The 18,856-nt window shown below is 40.7% G+C and overlaps 1 protein-coding gene across 3 annotated transcripts in view; it reads left to right on the plus strand.

Moving 5' to 3' along the window:
* The window catches only part of KCNIP1 (potassium voltage-gated channel interacting protein 1), a 443,767-nt gene that overhangs the window by 118,196 nt on the left and 306,715 nt on the right, over positions 1 to 18,856 (plus strand). Inside the window, exon 1 of one of the 3 annotated variants that reach the window (XM_027705026.1) lies at positions 17,833 to 17,928. The exons of the other annotated variants lie outside the window; for them this stretch is intronic. The gene's annotated coding sequence lies outside the window, so the exon portion shown is untranslated. Of the gene's footprint in view, positions 1 to 17,832; positions 17,929 to 18,856 lie in introns of those variants that run through there. 3 annotated transcript variants of the gene reach the window in all.

Genomic DNA, 18,856 nt, shown 5'->3' on the forward strand with positions numbered 1-18,856 from the left:
ACTGTCAGTGATGTCCAGTCTCCATAAGGAACTTGCCAGAAAATGTCCTGTTTGGGAGCATTTGAATAGCTCACTAAGCCATCTGGTGTGTAAGAACACATAAACACAGGAATTAATTAACTGTAACTAACCTCTACTGAGCACGTACAAGATGAATTTTTTTTTTGAACGTTTATAACTTGGATGAAAACAACCTGGTTGCAAATTTTTTATTCCCTTTAACAGAGCACAGAGCTGCGAGGATGCCTTACCTGAGTAGATGTACAGAGTTCTTAACACTGTTGATGCAGTCTGCCCTGCCTTAGGCCACACTGCAGACTGCGTGGTTTTTCTTAGAGGTTGCCAAGAAAATAATCTTTATGAGGACAGGTGTCTCCTAGCCTGGTCATTTGCACCTCAAATTTCATAATATTTTTAATTTTTAAAGGAAATGTTGAGAATACTTCTTTACCTGCCTGTTGTTATAACATATTAGTAATGCAGGAAGGAGTAAAGCCTTCACTATTGAAATCTGTTTTATGCATAAAGTTTTGTGATTATATTTGATACAGAGACACTGGCTGACTTAAAAATAAGGAAATGTTTCAATGCGTAGCAACATTTGCATCTCTCCTTCCAAGATTTTAGCTTTTCATTTACATTGACATCTTACAGCATTTCAACAGCACAGCACCTATCTACAGAAATATCACAGTGTACAGTGTGATGCCTCAGTGTAGCCAGGTGTTCCGTAGTAAAACCAAGAAAGACTTTCTCAGAAGAGTAGGGCATGACTAAAATACAAATATTGTAAATTGTTTTCTTCTAGTGAACTCCCTCTTTCCTTTTAGATGTGTGCCAGGAAAGAGACTGGGTGTTGTAAATCTCAGCAGAGTCCTGAGCAAAATGTGAAGGCAAAATTCCCTTTGGCTTTGAAATCTTCAGTAATTAAGAGCAAAAGGACTATAACAATCTTATTTCTCGCTTTTCTATTGTAAATTGCTTGTGTAGCCTTGCTTTTCTTTCAGCTTTGATGTTGGAAATAAACTCTCACCTTTGATTAGAAACAAACGTGGTGTTGCAAACTGACAGGAAAGTGTTTGCAGAAGATACTTTCTAATAGCAATTTACACAAAACTGTCATCAAAGAACTACCTTGGATTTTCAAGAAGCTTGTTTCTAATGACAACCTAAGATTTGCTCTCTTTCCTGCCTGAAGTTGTGGCAGGGTTTACGTTTGTAGTCATGCAGCTTTTGGGCAGTTCTTCTACCCCGAGGTTGTGTTATATGTGCTGCTGCTGCCGGCTCTTATGTGCTGGGCTCTCTTTGGACCTGTTCTAGAGGGAGTTTCATCATTCATTGTGTAAGTGGAGTGACAAAAGCTGTCAAGCTCAACCCTGAACAAGTTGGAGCTGATTTCTGCCCTCCAGAACATCAGGACCTGACTTCAGTTATTGATCAGTTCATGTCCATTTTCTATTTGCTTGACCAATTCTAGAAGGTAATAGACTGATTGATTTGAACTTGAAAGTGAGACAGCTAGGAAAGGCAATATCCTGCTGGATTATTTTGACTGGTTTTACCCCAGGTGGGAAGACTTTAAAGGACTTTAATATTTAGAGAGTGGGTCTACATACATGACAACCAAGCCTGCCTGAATGTGTTCCTTGCAACAGTTTAATTCATCCAAAATTAAAGCAGTGATGAGCCAGATGATTTTTTCAGTGATCTGACTATTAATGGTAGATTTTTATTGTATTGAAAATGTCTGTTGGTGACTAATGATGGTTCTTTGTTTTTATTTTGTCCTGACAGAAATGGGAAATCTTTCTCTCTGGAATGATCTCTTTTTGGAATGATCAGTCACTGGGGTAATTCTGTAGTTTGCAGTGATCTTCTGTCTTCCATGACATGCAGCATAAACTTTCATTGTGGCCAGAGTGAGGTCTATATCTGAGACAATACAGTACAAACCATTCCTGGCTTGTGTTGAGGAGTCTGAGAATGGGCTTTTGTCTGTGTTGTGGAGCATATTTACCTGTTGGATGTTCTCTGCAGCTTTCATCCTCCTTGAGGTCATGACATCTCTTCTTGTATTCTGCTTATTACTTGCAAAAGTCTTCTGTTTCCTCTTACTAACACAGACCTCATCATTGTAAAGAAGAGAGACAGCAGCATAAAAGGCTCTGGTGAACAGTGAAGACAATTCTGGAGATGCTTCTAGATCATATCTTTTCTCCTTTTGTAGTCCAGGGGTCTCCACAGCTCACAATACTATTTGTATGCTAAAGTATTCATTACACTGGGCATATTTAGCAAACTCAAATCCAAAGTCTTCCAAAATTCTTTGTTTGAGATAAATAGTCTTAGTCCCCTTAACAAGCAGGAAAAGTGTTACTTTTATTGCTGAGGCCTCTGCTTGCAGCAAGTAAAAATGGAGCTTGAGAACTGGAGAATTTTGCTGCAGTGGTATGCAGCAGGCATTTGTACAGCACCATTTAAATCAGGTGCCCACAGAATGAGTGCAGTTTCACTAGCAGAGGTATTTACTCTGCAATAATTTATTTTTGCCTCCTGAGTGAAACACACCAAATCTGGAGACTCATTGGGATTTTTCAGTGAATAGAGCTTGATGTTAAGGGAAGCAGCTCATGCAAACCTGGGTGATAGGTCTTCTTAAAGGCTTTGAACAAAATCAAATAATATATTATTGCAAATAATATGAAGTACTCAGAGAACAGCCCAATGAAGATGCTGGGGAGGCACAGTAGCACAGGCTTCCCATACTTTTGCAAATGTTTTTAACACAAAATTGCTGGTCCTCTCTTACATATGGGGAAAATGGATATGTCCAAGGTCTTATTTCAGACCTTCTCTTGCCTTATTAATATTTTTTAGGTACTTTAATATAATCTTGAGCTATGGCAATTGTGGTGCGTGGAGGGAAAAGCTGTAGTGTCTCAGTGCTGCCATAGATAACTGTAGGTTTCAAGTGCAGATATTCCTTTTTGCATATTGTATAGCATGTAATAATAATTTTGCAGTTATCTTCATAGTATGGTATTTTTCTGTGGTGAAATAATAGATTGATGGAAATAATTCATAAGGGAGTGGTTTCGTGTAGAGGAGAACAATTTAAGTAGACTTGTCCAGGGTGGCTTTTTTACAACCAGGTTTCTATGCTAAGATTTTATGAACAGTATAATTCCACAGTATTACTCATTTGCTAAAAAATAAAAAGTATACAGTGTCCTAGGAGTGGTAGAGGACAGAGAATTAGAACAGAAGGCATTAAGAGAGAGGCTGCTGGGAGAATCGAAGGCATGTGCCTATTTACCAGTGTAGAAGGCTTCATAAAAAAAAGGGGAGCTCCATTTAATGCTCTAACTCCATGTTGTAAAAGCAAGGTTGAAGATTTGAAGATTAAAACCATCAGGAATGGTTCAGAATCAGCACAGTAGCAAAGACCCATGACAACTTGGATTCTTTTTGGTGCTGCTTATTGGTGTCCTGAATTTCCACACTGCCAGTGAACAGTCATCTAAGCAAAAAAAAACCACGCCAAAGGTTGAGGGGATATTGAGGAGATACAAGTTAATTCCCTACCTCATTCTGGTAGGCTACTCTCTACTTTGACTTTTGTTGAGAGAAAATATTATTCCATGTTCAAATGTTTGGTTTCTCTCTTTCTTTGTGCAGCTTCACAGTCTAAACTTTCCTACCTCGGAATCAAATTTCCCCAGGGTTCCCATTCTGTGTTGCAGCGTTCTTTGTGTGGGTGTTAGACCTGTTAGAGCAATTTTAAGTATAACCTGCTATTAGCAGTATTTGGGACTTAAACAACAAATTGGTAATTTTAAATAATAACTTTGAAATCTAGGTGGAATTACAGAAATCACAGTGAAATGGCTTGATCTTGCTCTTACATTTTTTGTATTTAGGTCGCTAAAGCATTTGTGTGAGACCACAGAACTCAAGGGGGTTTTAAACATATTCAGTGGTTTACAGGCTTTCTGTGTGTCTGTACATGCACCTCTGTGCACAAAGTCTTGCACATGAGAAGCTGCTGCTGCAAAAATTCACACTAAATCAGGTTGTTAATGTGAATATGTAGTCTTCCTTTCATTTACATGGCTGGGGAAAAACAGGCACGTTCTCACAAAAGTTATCCTACAAAGAACAGTTCCTCTTTTTGCAGGTCCTCTTATGATCAAATCAGTTTTGAAAACTACTTTGTGTATTAAATATTTTCACTGGTGTTTCAGACTGAGAAGCCAATGAGTTGTTATAGTTTTATACTTATTTTATATATATATATACTTATATGTATATAAATATAACAACTATTATATATTATATATCTAATAGTTATAGTTTTATACTTCATCTTGTTATCAGGTATAAATATATGTATATATACTCTCTATATAAATCTATCTATCTGTAATAATATAATATATTCTATATTATATCAGATATAGGATATCTAACTTTTTTAATGTAAGGACACTTTAGGATAATCCTATCTGCCTGACTGGATACTCATGCATGTAAAAAGAGCTACTTTTTTGTTTGAATCCTCATTTTGGTATCTTAATATCAGATTTAGTATTGCATTTGAAAACAGATTTATGTGATTATACTCTCAAAATGGATTCTTATATATATAGAAGTCTGCTGGTCATCTAAGTGAGCAGGTAGTATTAAAATCATTGCTGACATCTGAGCTATTCTTAATGCTTGTTCCCTGAGAAATAAAGATGGGCAGTTACTGTCTGGTTCCATGAAAAAATTTTTCTTCCAGTCAAGTCAGTCTCAGCACCAACATGGTCAGGATCTGGGGCAGCATCGCCACAGGGCAAAACACCATTTCGTAACTCCCTTCTGCGTAAGCAGACATCAGGGCCAATGCAGGAATTTAGTGTTAGCATTCAGTTTAAGTACAGTTGTCTGAATTCTGGTAAGGATTCTTTTTAATGTGATAGGCTTTGTAAGATCCCCTTGTTTTTAAAGTTAGTTGCATTTATTCTTGATGTCTCTTGACTTGCCTAGAGATATGTAATTTGCCTTTTAGTATGCCAATTTTCTGGGAATAGAAAAATGTAATTTATATGCACAAACAGCATTTGTGTGCTCTGATCCCATGGAATGACATCTGTTTACCCAGTTTTTATTTGCAAGTTACTTTTGGGGATGTGGACTGGAAAACCAAAATATGAAAATGGACTGGTTGAAATTGGAGATGATTATCTCAAAGTAAGAACAGGTACATACCAATTTGAATCATTTGATCTTTTGAGGTGATTGAGAGAGTCTGCTATGTGGCATTTGCTTATGCTCTAGAACCAGGCTCTTACCTCTCAAACCTTTGACAGGCTTGATGGATTGTGCTGAATCAGCTCAGTCCCTCTTTTGAGTGATTTGCTTTAGGATGGGCCAGGGGGCTGGATCTCTGCTCTCTCCTGAAAGTCCCTGGGATACTAGATCCCTTAGAAATGCTGAAAAACTGTCTCTAAAGGCTTAGAGAAATTCTTTGGAAGGGTGTGGCAGAAGCTGGCCTTTTATCTTGGGACCTCATGAGAATAAGAGTTGTTGGACATACTCTGAACCACAAAGGTTCACAAGGAAGATCAGAGCTATCAGGCAGGAATGTGTCCTTCAGGAGAAAGCGCAGTTTCTGATGTACGGCACAGGGGAATTTCATTACTGTTCTCATTACAAGAAAATAAAACCCTATACAAGTGTTTCCTTTCATATGAATACTAAGAAATTACTTTCAAGCTGACTCTTCAGACAATACCAAGGCCCTTCAGCCACATGTGTCTGGCTGTTCATGTGGCAGGTCTGTGTCCAGGGCTTGGATTCCTCTCGCTATGGAGTATATCGTTAGCCATGATCAAGTCTTAAATGGGAATAAAAATACCCTGCTGTAGTTCCAATCTCATCTCATGATTCTTTCCTAACTGCACCTTTCGTCTTACTCCAGTGGGAAAGATTGCTTTTGTGCACTATGTAGCATCATGTGCAGAAAAGAATATGTAGTTCTTCAGTGCCATTTCTTCTTCCACTGAGAATGCAGAGAGCTTTGATGTCTGCAAACATACTCTCTATTTTTACAGTAATTTACCATGCTTTTTTTATTTTTGTTTTATTTTTCTGAAAGCGTAGGGACCTTTATGCTTTCTGTTCTTTATCTGTGTAATTTCTTTGAAGAAATAGCAAATACAATTTATTTTTGGGGAGAATCCATGAATTCAAAATGAAACACCATTAAAGGAAAGAGGGTAATTAAGGAGTTGAGATTCATTTGGTGTACATTATTACAGCAAAAGCTTTGTTTTTGTTGTTCCTTGCAGATGAAGTCACCGAACTATGATTATATTTCAGAAAATGAAAGGGGACAAAAATAAAAAGGCAGTGCACCAAATCAGTAGATGTCTTGAGGGACAGGATTATTACTGACTGACTATGTTTTATATCACAAATGTTCCAAAAGTCTGACAATTTAAATTATACATCCATGAAGACAAAACTCTTCAGTGGTATCAAAATCTTTATTTCACTGCTGCTGTTATATTCTCTTTGAAGTTTGAAATTAACAAGAAAAAAAGTGAAATTGGCTTTTAATGATGTTTCTAAATAGTAATGTAAAACTGTTGAAATACCATTTCTTAAAAAAAAATTCATCTGGGTGTTTAAAATTTTTTTACTGTTACGTTACTGGTGTTCATATACAATATTCCAGAACTGATATGGTCATACTCTATGTCCATTGTGACACTGCATGGTGTTATGTGCTCAGGTTTGAAGCAGAGTGGATAATTAATTAGTACAGACCACTTACAAACAGTAGTTAGGGAAAGACCTCCCTAACCCACATTTTCCGTGGGGATAAGCAAAGGCACTGCTGGTGAAAGGCTGTGCTGGGGTATATTGCACCTTGAGTACTGTGTTCAGTTTTGGGGCCCTCACTTTAAAAAAGACTTTGAGGGGCTGAAGCGTGTCCAGCAAAGGACAACAAGGCTCCTGAAGGATCTAGAAAACATGTCTTATGAGGAACATCTGGGGGAGCTGGGTTTGTTTAATCTAGAGAAGAGGAGGCTCAGAGTGACCTCATCGCTCTCTACAGCTACCAGAAAGGAGGATGTAGTGAGGTGTGGGTCAGACTCTTCTGCCATGCCTCCAGTGAGAGGACGAGATAAATGGCCTTAAGATGAGAAAGGGGAGATTCAGATTAGATATTAGAAAAAAAAATTTCACTGTGAGGGTGGTCAGGCATTGGAATAGGTTGCCTGGGAAGGTGGTGGAGTCACCACCCCTGGAGGTGTTCAAGAGGCATCTGGATCTGGTGCTCGGTGATGTGGTTTAGGGGTTACAGTGGTAGTGAAGGGTGGATGGTTGGACTAGATGATCTTGAAGGTCTCTTCCAACATTGATGGTTCTATGTTTCTATGATTCTATAAGTGGTGAGCCACACAGTAAGTGTGAGGCATCCTCCTGAAGTGATGGTGCCTGGAGGCATTCAGTATGCAGTAACTGGGATCTGGCTGTGAAGGCACCTGATATCTAGGCATGACTTCCCCATTTGTCAGGGCTGGAGCCATGTATTCTTTTTCTTTCTGCCCAATTCGTGTTAGCCATGATCATCTTAAATAGGAATAAAACCTCTTATTTCTGTGAATAAATACATTCCTATAAAATATTACTGTCTGCCATAAAGATGTTAAGTGCTTGTCTTGCTCAGGATGAGTTTATGGGTAGCCTACAATCTGCATGTGAACACCAAGTCCATGTTCTCTGAACCAAAGCAGGGAATGCTGCTGCCACATACACCGCACAAAACTGGCACAGCTTGGAATAAAGTGCTGTAGGGGCTGAGAGGGCTGACCTTGCAGAATTTCCATCGTAATACTTGTATCTGTCTGTATAATATTATACATGAATTAATCTATCTGCATGACATCATATAGGTAGATAGGGAAAAAAAACTTCTGTGATGTTTTCTGCTTTGTTTAGTGTATCTTTATTCTGCATGCATCTTATTGAAGAGTATTCCTATGTGCGCACGTAGGGTTGGCCTCATCATTTCACTGTAAGAGATTTGAAAGTGAGGTTGTCTTTTCTGATGGCAAGGTTGGAAAACATCTTGGAGGTACTTCTGTTTCCTTTGAGCAGGAGAAAAGGAGTGTGTGCTGGTGGGATAGAGGAGGGTCGTTGGCAACTCGCCATCACTTGGAGCTCACTGCAATGGTGTGCAGTGCTCAGTCATCCTGGGAGAACTGCTGCTTTCCTGGGAAGTATGACAGAATGGATTACTCGCACTCCTGACTTGATGGACAGAAATCAGTTTATTCCCCCTGACTCAGGGTTTTTATATCATTCACTTTTAGCTGGGAGTGGTTAAGCAAATTAAGACAGAACACAGCTGCAAGTCACACATGATGCCAAGATTTTGCCCCCAAAAAGGCACGAACGAAAAGAAACTGCTTAGAGACAAAGTTTGTAGCCTTTAAGCAGGAGGTACTTTATTTCACGGGCCTCCGGAGCACCCGGGGAACGGCCAGGTCATCCTGGAAAAACTGCTCCACCTTTTTAGTAAAAAGACAGGATTATATACAATTTCTACAAGTGATTACAACATTTTTACATACATATTCATAGAATTGCAACATACATTTTCAATATTCATAACAGGTGGAGTTTAGGCGGAGTTAGAGGTGTGGTCTTCAATTTGGGGAGAATCTGGGAGGGTAGTTCCGACCTTCAGCCTCGGGGAACCCCCTGCCCGCTTCCCATAGTCATCATGAACTTTGTGAACTTTCTTATTCTGGCTGACTTCTTAGTGCATTTGGCAGAGGTTTCTGATGATTTTGCAAGGATACCTAGATTTTGGCGCATCTTCCTTCTCTATCAGGCTGTTCTCCTGAGTACGTGTTCTTGTTCTCCTGTGTCAGTGTGTTATGCATACCTTAATGAATTATTGGCCTCACTGTTTCTAAGACTAAGCTTTTCTGCTCTTGCTTATACCTATATTCTGAATTTAACTCTCTACTTTTCATAGTTACATTTGCTTTCTGGGCCTTGTCTGGCTTCACACATCCATCACTCTCTCAGGCCAGCCTATCACACAGGTACCACACATGCAAGCCTTGGAGTTTCAAGTTACCTCTTATACACACCCACATGGTAAAAATGCAAACAGGATAGCTGAGCTCGTTTCTGGGCATTAAATCACAGCCTGGAGAAAACAACACAAGGTCATCTTAGACAACCCTCAGGCCCTTCTCTTCTTGTTCTCACACTGGCTGCTACAGGAAGGACTTCAGTATTATAACCACTAACTGGACCAGAAAAGAAGAGGCTTTTGCCAGCATATTGCTGAAGCATTGAAGTTCATAAATATGTTTTGTGATGTGCATCATCTGCCTCCCAGCTCCGGTCTCTGGGAGCTCCATGAGCAATGGTGGGGAGGCATGTTCCTGAGCCCCTGGCCCTTGGCACTGGTGACAGGGAATTTGAAGTGGCACAGGGTAGAGCCACTGTATGGAGGAGCACAGCAGAGCTGGCTTCTGCACTATATCAAGTGCCTCCTCCTCCTGTCACTGCAGCTGGAGGAAACACTTAAGAAGAGAGACACTGACTCAGGACTGAAGGAGAGGGGGAAAAACAACCAAACTACAAATGACTGCTTTGTAATGGCAGGTTTGAGGTTTTGCTGGAGAATATAAATACTGTCAGTATTCCCTGTCACAGGGAAACAACTTGGCTGCTGGATGAATTCCAGGGGAGTGCGACTGCAGGTTTGCATTCAAGGCTAAGGTTAAGCTTCATATTTGTCCTCCATGGCTGTACAAAGGGTTTTGCACCTTTGCATTGATGTTGTGCTGTAGAAGGGCTCTAGTTTAGCAAATTTTGACATGGGAAGTCTTGTCCCTGGGGAGCAGAAGCACCATGACCTGCAGGGGCTTTTCTTTATGCAGAATAGTTTGTCTTTCAATATAGCAGGTCAGAAAATACTGCTGCTTCTCTCTCCTTCCTCTTTTTTTCCAAATGTGTTTTTCAAAGCTATCAGAATCTTTCATGAAGAAGGTCCATGTCTGACCAATCATAAATATCTGAGTTTCGGCCTTTTGGTGTGTGTTTTCCCTTTCCTCCTTGTTTTTAGCTTGTTTGTATGCTTGCTTTTTCCTCAGTGGAAGAGACAAGTAATTTTGGTCTATAAAACATGCCCAATTGTTAGGTGATTTTGCTTTTGAAGTGAAGACTGTTTTAATAGTCTTTCATGGAAAGCCTTTATCATTTTAAAATCTGTTCTAGCACAGCAGGATAGGACTGCTACATGGCTGCTGTAATTATTCTAGGAATCCTTCAAGTTTGGGTAGTACATGCAAGAGCCAGAGCTGACTTAATCCCCCTCTATGCCGGGTAGACTAGCTGGACAAGTGAGTCTGCACATAAACACATGGTTTGCCTCACTGTAATTTATAGTCTGTATTAAAATAATTTCCTATGTAGGTGTTTGCTCCAAGAAAGCCATCTTTGACAATGTATGGGGTCTGACTGAAGCCTGAAAAGTATTCACAAAAATATCATGTCCTCACCAAAGCATTCTCAGCCAAGGAATGTATAAGGTCATAGTTACCATTGTAGACTGTGTTGGTTTTGAACAAACCAACTGGAGAAAATCGAATTTCAAATGAGTAACTCCCCTATTAACTTCTCCCTGCCCCCTCCAATAGTGAAGGGACAATATGAAGAGATATAACTAAAAAAATAACAATGTACTAAAGGAAAGAGCAGTAACTACAAAGATACAAAAGAAAACTGTTTAAGCGAACAAAGGCAGAAATCATTTTCTAGTCTCCCAAACCCCAGAACCCCAACTGGCGGCAGCCGCGTGGTTTCCCCAGGAAAAGTCAAAGTGGCTGAGAGGCTCCGCCAACCCCCCGCAGCAAATGGTGCTCAGGGAAGAGCGCGGGGCACAGCGGCTCTCTCCCTCCCCTCGGGGAGAACAGGAACCAGCAACAGCACCCAGAGGGGCGGAGGAGGCGTCAGGGACAGCCACAGCAAGGTTTATCCCAGTTAAGAACAGCAGGAACAACAGTTGCCGCTCGCAGGCTTGCCCTGGCTTGAGCAGCAAATGCTGCAACTTCGGCAATGGAAAAAAACCCCACAGCAGCTGGAAACTCATGGGAGCTGTTGCTGGAAAGGTCTCTTGGTGCAGTCCAGGCAGTATCAGCCCTGTCAGCAAGTTCTACCTGGGGCCAGGCTTGAGGAAAGCAGATGCCCCTCCCTCAGTACTGAGGGAAAAGTCTTCCAGTCATTGGCTTTTTTTCCCTGTCAAGCCTGTGATGACGTGATGTTATGAATATTCATCGCTAAAGCTGCACCCCCTGGCCTTTGTAACCATAATAAGGACAAAAGAAGGTAAATTACATGGAAATGTGTCTATCATACATATATATAAAAATCATATATAGAGATGTGATATATATATATATACTTTTATATAGCTATAAAAATTATGTATATATATTTATATATAGACATAAACATGCTGCCTCTGGACATGGCCGTAGACCCCCAGGTGAAAAGAGCAGTCCAGCGGGACCCTTCCCCAGCACTGAGCCCCAGCCCAGTGCCAGTTCTGCTTGGCCAAGGAGCTTGGTTTGTACTCGTTATTTCACCTTTTCCAAGCACAGAGCTGAAATGTGTCACTGTGATCGCAGCCACCATCACAACACCACAGTAAGCAGGAAAGCTCCATGCAATGTACACTAAGGAAGTTTAAAGAAGCTCTTAGATGATATGGAGCAATCCTCAGTGGGTGTTGCTGTGACTTACAACAACTGACTGAAAAAAAAGTAAAATTAGAGTTAAATGTATTTCTGTAATTCGGCTTTTCCTTTAAAAAGGAGCTCTTGTCTTTCCTGTGTGTGGCTCCTAAACTCAATGCTATTTGGTGGTTAGTTGACTCAAAAGAGAAATGTTTAGGTGCTGTACACTCTTATCTTTTCTCCTACAGAATACAGTATCTTCTGTCTCAGAGAAAAAGTGTAGCCAGGTTTGCAAAGCTGTACACGGAATGTAATTCCTTCCTGACCCGTCTATTGTGTGCCTTTAAGCACGATACTTTTTTGACCTCATTACTTCATCTTGCATAACTAGTTATACTCACAGCTATATAATTATCCAGTCCTTTTGAAATTCTGCATCTACAGATTGGTTTCAATAGCCATAGTGATGAATTTTACAATCCTATGGAGAATAGTAATGTTCAGAGATTAATGCAGAATTTGATGATGAACTATTCTAAATAACTCAGTAAATTATCTTGACAAGGACACAGAATATAAATAAAAGACCACTCAGCAGCCTTTATGTTGTTTGTTTGGGTTTGTTTTTGTTGTTGTTGTTGTTGTTTGTTTGTTTGTTTGTTTTTAATGTTCCTTATTTCTTGAGAGCTGGTTCAGTCCTGTCCTTCCTACTCTATAATTCTGCAGTGATAAGATTGTGATGTAACTTTTAAATCTCTTAAAACAAAGGACCTGAAGTAGAGATAGTGGCTGTGGTTGATATGTGAAACCCAGTGCCTTGCCTCTAAGAGGCAAAGTGTCCCCCTACAAAGTGCCCACTATCCTGCTCAGAGAGCACATAGGGCGGGCTAAAACAAAGATGCCATGAAAATCAGTACTTTATTATGAAATAAAATGCAATAGGTACATGAGAGAACAAGTTTGCAGTGGAATACATCAAAGTAAGAACAAAAATCTATTACCAGCTAAGTATAAGGGGGAAAGTATTGATGACAGTGATCAGTGCCTGAGCTGTTGGGATGGACATCTTCATCACCAAAGCTGCCACCCTCTTTATGTCATCTGGCTTGGTCTGGAAATCACAGGATGAGTGACACCAGAGCCCCTGGGCACAGGCAAGTCCCCTCGGTTGGGATCAGAGAACAGTCTAGGAAGCAGTGGTCCAGCCCAGGGCAGTAGTTGAGACAGGGAGGAAGCCTGATATGGCAAGTACATCTTAGTTCAGCAGTGGGAAATGAAGCTGGAGATGTTTGTTTCTGAGCTCTTGTCATGGCCTGCTGACAAATACTATTCTCAGTACCCTACTGAGTGGAAAATACTGTTATTTTCAGTATATTTATAGGTAGAAATACAGAAATGTAGCAGATGGTGGGAAGCACCATTTTCAGATCATACAGACATATACCTGACTAGAAGAGACTGCCTCTGAAACCAGTAATGTTACACCATGTAAGACAGCCAAGAGAACTGATTAATCTAAAGTCACAGGCTGGAAACAGTTTTGGTTTTGGATGTATTTTTCTGTCCCTGAGGACAAATCTCTAACCTGCTGCAACTTTCCCACCTGCTACATGTGGACTGCATGATAGCTAAAATACAGAATATTGAGGCAGGCATTTGTAGGCAGCTTACCTTTCTCAGTCATTTTAATTGTGGTGTTGTGTAGATGCCCCATTCTATAATGTCCAGCCTTTGGTTGTCCAAGGGCTCCTGTGAGAGGGAGTGCCCTGGGTGCCTCACCCAAAGCAGCTGCCTCTGGATCAGGGCTGGATCAGGGCTGGATCAGGGCTGGTTTCCTGGTGAAGTTACAAGTTCATGACATAGGGGGAAACACTGGAAATAGTGAGGGATGCAGTCATGGGTTTGTTCTATTTTCTTTGGAGTTCTGTTGTTATAAATTTTTTTTTCCTATGATGATTAAATACAAGGAAATATGAAATGGTAGTCACAGGGAGGAAAGTGTGGATATTTAACTAGAATAAATAGAAGCAATCTTACATTTTGTTTTTCACTCAGAATATCCCAGCAACTTAGTTGTCTTAGTTCTGCATTTTCATTTTTCTGCCCATATGTTCTTTTTGGCTGTGGTGTTTGTCACAGCTCCTTCAGACTTGGAGGACCAATCTCTCTCTGCAGATATGTAAGCAGTGGCATTTGTAAGCAGTCATGTTCTCTCATCTCTCTGCTTGTTGAGGAATATACTTTAAGGAGTTGTGTGCTGTTCTCTTGTGCAGTGTGCTGAGTAATTTTTGAAACTTCAGGTCAAACCAATGGACCTCACAAAGGGAAGTTGCACCATTTTCCATCAGTGCCATCTCAAGGGGAATCTTGCTGGTGTAAATTTTTCTTTTTCTGACTTGGAGATATCTACCCCACTGTGTATTCCTACAAAAAATAAATAAAAGGAAGGGAGATACACAAATAGCAATGGGCTGCCAGCCTAGCCTCGTTACTGTTGGATGAATAGTGAAAACTGGCATGTGGTTGGTGTGCCACAAGGTAGCCTGCAGCAGGGACACATGGGGCTATTGGATCATGCAGGGCTGCCATGACTTCCCATTGTGTCTCCTGAACATGTGAAAGCTGTCAGCAATCTCCCTGCAGTTTTGCTGAGTATGGCATTAATGAAAGGCTGCAATAACCACGTTTCTTTTCATTTTCATTGCTCCTCACACCAGCAAGGAAGTGGGGTGGACGTGCAAAGGTTGGTGCGAGAGAGGTGGTGATATTAACTTGTTGCAAGGAAATGGGGGAAGTTAAGCTTGAGATCAAGGTGCAAGGAATGAAATGTAGAGAATGAAATGCAGATTTTGTCCACAGCTGCTTCCAAAAAGTGTGAACTACCTTGTGTGTGGAATGGTCAAGACGTTTATGCAGAAACCCCAGAGGGTCAGAAAGAGCCTTGAATGAGCGTCCCTGCTGGTACTGCATAAACAATGGTGGTAGAAGGGGCTGGGACCAGGGCTGTAGGGGGTGGGAGCTGAATTGCTTTTCATATGCCAGAGATGTACACAGCAGAGAATAACAAAAAAAAGATACACTTTCCGGTTTGCCTTAAAGGTGTTCCTGCCTGTCTTGCTACAGTGTGCTAGGGACTGGGCAAAGAATCTGCCCTGGTCAGTAAATACAGGGAGGAGACCTGGGAAAACCCAAAGCCCTTGATTATTGGTAGAAAATGGAATTTGTTTTGTAGCTGCTGCTGTGCTCAGTTCTACTCTGTGGTGCTGGAAGTGCCAGATTTCAAATGCCACGTCTGCTCTGTAAAGATGTACGATGGCAGTAGCTTGGCCTAGACGAATTTGTTTCTGTAAATATTTGGTTGTATTTCCTTCACTTCATAACTGGAAATGAAAACCTGTTTGGTGGTAGGAATTCTTCATTTTAGAAACAGTTGGATGAGGTCAGGTACGTTTTGAAGACAACTAATTTTTCTACCAACTTTTCTGTGGAACTTTAAAGGCTGCTGATACTACCAAAGACATCAGTTGATCTCCAAAGTGCGTTGATGTATGTCTTCTCAAGCCTCAGTTATTGGTCCTGCTCCTCCCTTGCCAGCACAACATGACCTGAAAGCGTAAGAATTGTGCTGCTTTACTTCTCTTCCAGTGTGAGACAGTAAATTACATCTGTGGTGGATACAATTATATCAGTGTAGTCATGTTTCTGGAAGTATATCTGTTTCCATGTGAGAAACTGTTGAGCTCAGCTATGCTAAGTCACACTTCCAGCCCAACAGCTGTGCTCGCTGCTGATTTAAGTACGCCAGCTTTAAAACATGAGGATTACATTCCTTGTGTTGTCATGTTTTTTGATATAGATGAAGCTTGACTAATCTGTCTTTTGAGATCGAAAATAGCATCAGTATAATGACAAGCAGTTTTTATGGGGTTAATCCAGCTTGTTTTAACACTAATACGAGAAGTAAGATATAATTTCTCAGCTATATTTTTCAGATTTACATAGTTTGTCTTGGATTGTTGTTTCTCTTCCACATTTTCATCTCTGTGATATGCTCATTTGTCTTTTCATGTCCACTTGGACAATGTAGCATTTCTAGTCCACCAGGATGTACATGTCTGGGAGACATCTGAGAAGAAAACCAATTTTCTTGTCCCTGTGTGGGCCCTATCCCTATCAATGAGTCCCTGCTATGGTTTACTGTGTGAAGCAGCTCACGCTCACCATCTTAGTGATGTGATGAGGAGGATGATAATAGGTGTCAGAAGTGATGAGTATCAAAACATATCCAAAAGCTAGGAAGTAATATGTTTCCTTTAGCAAGTACAGTGAGACCTTGGATCCTGTGCCAAATCAGCAATTTTTGGTGACAATGTGAACTGACTCTAAAATAGTCAATTTTTTTCATTCAGTGCCTTAAAATACAAGGTGTTGGTTTGAAGTTTCTGATTAAATCTCAATCCAGATCTTAGCTGAAACGGCAGAACTCAAGCAATTAGTTTAAATTGCAAATTTCATGTAGTTTAAATTAAAAAATGTGGTGGTCTCCTGGGATCTATTGAAAAATGGGAGTTCACGTACTTAGGGAATATTCTCCAAAGGTGGGGTGGGTTGAATGAGTGAGTAAACACAAGTTTCTGCCATAGAATTTAACAGGTCTTTTGTTCCGCCATTAAAATGGAAAGCAGAATTCAGAAAATGCACTGATGACTCATTTTCTGATGGGGCAGCATTTTACCTTTCCAGCAGAACTTCGCCATTCTGCTCCAAGGCTCTTGAAAGCAGGCTTTCATCTCATCTCTTTCCTACTGGTTTTTTAATGTGTTTACTTGCATCACAAGGCATATTGTCACATGAAAAGGGGAGATTTCCTCTAGCCTTAGTGCCTGGTTTGTCTGTCAGTGCCCCAGGAAAGTCGAGACCCTTGTGCCCGACCAGTCTGTCAGCGTGCCACCATGGGGACCTTTCACTGAACAGTCCTCCTGGATCAGAGGGCGTTTGCCTGACTTGTTCAGGGACACACACCATCAACATAAGGGAGACCCCACAGCAGGTCTTCACACTTTATGGCTCCTCAGCAGGTCTTCCACTTTATTTGAGTATATTACCCACTGCTGGTGACTGCCAGGGCCAGTTAAGGACTCACCTTAAGTTTATGGAATAACACCCTTTATTAATATAAAATTGTGGCAACTCAAGGTCTGAGGGTTGCCGTGACAGTATCTGACTGCAGGGTATGATTGAGTTCCCCTCCCTACAAGGATTTCCACAGAACCTGGCCACGGTCTCCACTTTGCTTCACCCTCTGTTCCTTCTCCCTTAGCAGGTGCTTGCTGTAGTATGGGGAATCCCCATGGAGCTTCCAGCTTTGTTCCATCCAGGGAGGAGCAGCTGCATTTTAACCTATAATTTCTGTACCATTATAACTTCTATTAGGATGCGAATATAACTTCTCAATTTCATTTAATTTTACGCCCAGCCATCCTTCCACACATATCAAGTATTTTTTCTAGTTATTTCACATTTAATTTCCAAAACAAATATCAAAATTGCTTGTGTTGACAAAGAAGTTGCAAAGATGCTCAAACCTTTGCATGAACATTTTGTTATGTTCTGAAATTATTTCCCTGACTTTATAAGGTCACCTTGGCTATGTGGAGGATTATATAAATCTGAACTTCCATTACTACAACCCTTTGTTCACAGCTCCACCAGAACTTTGGAATAGTTTCTCAGAAGTAACTTATATGAAAGCCACAGTAATTGAGGTCAGAGGAGCCATATGTTTGATGAACAGCATGCTAGGAGCTGTGCTAAGTGGTCAGCATCCATCTGGAGATGAGGTTTTATCACTGAATAATTAATTATACACTTGCCTCTGATGGTCACTGTTTAGGAGAAGGGGCTTCTGCCTTCTGGATGGACTTCAGCAGTTTTTTCTTCTAAAAAAGGTTTTGAAGAGCCACTTTTATGTTTCATGAGGCCTTCTTTCCCCACTCTTTGGCAGCTAACTAGCTTGGGGGCAGGGATAGGTTTTGATTAAAAACTGTGTGAACACACATTGCAGATGAAGTTCTGTCTTCCTGGGAGCCGGTGCAGCTGATAGAGGATAAACTACCTGATTCTTTATCATCATCTTGTTCTTCTGTAGAGGAAACAGGTTGATGGTTTGTAGGTAAGACAAGATTCACATGTTCCTTTGCATGCAGCCAGGCCAGTATGGGGGCACAGAGGCACACGTTTGCCTGTGTGTGGGGTCACCTACACATGTGCTCTGAACACAGCCCACTGGAAGCCTTTGTGCAGCTAAAGCTGCTTTTTTTTCTTTTAGCTTGTTTGTCTCACATTCTGAGCATGAGACTTAGATTTATCTGTCTTACCATTCTTCATGTAATGTGACTTGCGCTCTCAAACAAAATCCATTGCTCATTCTTGCTGGCTATGGTGGGAGTATGGGGATTGTGTGCATGCCAAATCAGACACAAATTGTAAGTTTTTCCTGCTTCATTGTTGCTGCGGGAATTGCAAGAGGAGAAGTGAGAGAAAATACCTTGTACTGCAGTAGACTGCAGTGCTGGAAACTTTTCATGTGGCGGTAATAGTGGAGCTATTTAACCAGTCTGATAAAATAGGTATAGATGTATGTTGTACAGCTTTGCGTACAAGCATGCTTTGTATCCTGCCAGCCAGCTGCTCACTACCTCTTTTCCTCTCAGCCTTCTTTCTAGATTTTCTATAGTTTTCTCAGTAATAAGATGCCAAGCTTTCAGCTTATGTAGTGTTCTTTGTGTTCCAACTTTAATTTCTGAGTGTTTTTATACTTGGTAAATGTATAATGTGCCTGTTTAGCCAGTAAGGAAGTCGTGATCTCAGAAAATTCTGATCTTGAAGGTTACCTTCCGAATGAAAGAGCTGGGCAACTGTTGAGGTGAAATTGAGGAAAGGAACAAGGCAGCTAAGTGTATGCAGTAAGAATTGAGGTAAATTATGCCATGAGATGACATGCCATGGAACAGTATTTTTTTGTAACAGTCATAGAATGAGTAAATAATGTGAGCTTCAGGAGAGATCTGTGAGCCTTCTTAGAATGACAGATCAAACTG

Source organism: Neopelma chrysocephalum, unplaced genomic scaffold (genome assembly GCF_003984885.1).
Source record: "Neopelma chrysocephalum unplaced genomic scaffold, ASM398488v2 Primary Assembly neopelma1_303, whole genome shotgun sequence".
Taxonomy (NCBI): Eukaryota; Metazoa; Chordata; class Aves; order Passeriformes; family Pipridae; genus Neopelma; species Neopelma chrysocephalum.